Source organism: Pteropus vampyrus, unplaced genomic scaffold, assembly GCF_000151845.1.
Source record: "Pteropus vampyrus isolate Shadow unplaced genomic scaffold, Pvam_2.0 Scaffold124, whole genome shotgun sequence".
NCBI lineage: Eukaryota > Metazoa > Chordata > Mammalia > Chiroptera > Pteropodidae > Pteropus > Pteropus vampyrus.
In genome coordinates, this window is record NW_011888905.1 from 2,593,095 (window position 1) to 2,595,031 (window position 1,937).

General features: G+C 54.6%; 1 protein-coding gene across 1 annotated transcript in view; it reads left to right on the forward strand.

The window, feature by feature from the left end:
• Positions 1-713, forward strand: part of CUNH1orf43 (chromosome unknown C1orf43 homolog) — an 8,890-nt gene extending 8,177 nt beyond the window's left edge. The window contains exon 6 of the mRNA XM_011366536.1: positions 66-713. The gene's annotated coding sequence lies outside the window, so the exon portion shown is untranslated. The remainder of the gene's footprint in view (positions 1-65) is intronic.
• Positions 714-1,937: the final 1,224 nt, after the last annotated feature.

Below are 1,937 nucleotides of genomic sequence, written 5' to 3' on the forward strand. Positions count from 1 at the left end.
CTGGAGAGCACGCTGTGACGCAGCTGGAGGGCCTTCGCCCAAGGGAGCCACACAGACTGCAGCGGGTCACCCTCGGGTCACCCGGCTCTGCCGGCCCGGAGCGGCCGAAGCCCCCATCGCGTGCCGAGCTCTCAGAGCTCACGCCCAGGGGACCGTTCGCCAGCCTTCCTCCAAACGTTGGTGGAGACCTCATTTTCTCTTGGTAGCACTTTTTTCTGGAGTTGAATTCAGACGTTTTTCTTAATGTTCCTGTCAGAGCTTCCTTAAAAATCCTCCCTTGGTTTCGATCACAGTTCATCTGCCCTTTGCCAAGACTACGTGAACCCCAAGGGTGAGAGCGGAGGACGGGGCGAGCGTCCTCCACACCTGCCCCTTTGTACACAGTTGACTGGGAACTCGCTGGGTTTGAGACATCCGAGAGCTGATCGGTAGGGAGGGCGGGGGAGGCCGTGAGTGGCATGTGGAACTCACCTGGCGCTGCACTCGAACCAGGAAGTGTGAAAGCCACCTCCCTGACACACGGGGCCCACACCCGTCCACTTTCATTCCATGCTGTCGGGAATAAACAGGAAAGAGATGTTGGACACCTGATAGAATCCCATCCCCCTCCTTGATTGGGGATGGAAGCTCTGGGACAGTGTGACGGGGTGGTCGGACCAGTGCATGGGTCTGACTTTATAAATTATTTAATAAAATGAACAATGACAAAATAAGGTCTGTGGTTCATTCCTTTCCAGTGGCTTTTTAGTAAAAGGGGTGTGTGGCCTTTTAGTAAAAGGGGCGTGTGATGCGTTCTCCGCACCGCACCTGCCTGGTGGGGCAGGGCATGCAGCTTTGCCCCCAGAGAACCCGTGGGACTAGGTCCCCTGGACCTGGGATCATGCGGCTACTTCTTGGGACCCAACAGAAGTCCTGAAATTGGGACTCCGGTCCTTCCTCAGAGAATTACCTGTGTCACTAATAGAAGCTGGAGAACCAGGATTCCCTTCACGTCTCCGGGGTGACAGGCCAGATGACCAATCACCTCCTAGACTCAGGGTCATTGTTGAAGGCGTAAATGTTGCTATGACTACTGAAACCTTGGTGACTGAACCAAATTGAAAGGAGCCTGCTCAGGCTCCCAAGACGTTATCAAGCAAGTCTACAGACATGTCTGTGGAAAAAATGGGAAAGGTGGACAAGGTATGCGGAGTGGGAAGGGGGGCTGGGCAGGAGGGGCTCCCTCCAGGCTCCAGATCAGCTGACCAGTGGCTCTCTCCCTGAGAGGCCCTTGATGTGCAGGAGGTAAGAGCAGGAGTGGGAGACTGTCTGGCACGCAGTAGGCATTCAGATACCTGGGCCGTTCCAAGCGCTGCCTGTCCTCCGTCCTGCGAGGCCCAGCGCCTTCCTCCCCTAGGAAGCTGGCCACGCCTTCTCCGAAGAGAAAGGTCTCTGTGTCTCCCCTCCCCCTCCCCCAGTAGGGGCCTGGACATGGCAATGGAGGTGACGCAGGGCAACAGAACTCACTTTTCTTGCAGAGTTTTGAAAGGGCCCTGGAACTTCGGAAGATGGTTGACAGGTAATCTCCACTTCCATGTCTTCTGCGATCCTTCAACTTGACCTCTTTCCCCCCCGGCCTCCCTGAGCCGCCTCTCAGCTCTGCTGCATCCTGTTGGGGGCTCATCAAGAAGGAAAGAAAATGGCGGGGCCAAAGCCCCCTCGTTCCCACGAGCAGAGACCAGCCTCCAAGGGCCCGCTAGCTTAGGCTGCATAGACACGCTGTTGTTGGCCCTGGCTTTATGTTCTCTGAAGGAGAATCGCACCAAGCTTTTGTTGTTTTCATTTTATTTATTTGTTTGTTTATTTATAAGGAAAAGGCAAGTGTTTACTGTTGTTGCCTGGCGCTTTACTAATCCTGTTAGGGATGCAGGAAATATTTATTGAATGAGTGAGAAGAC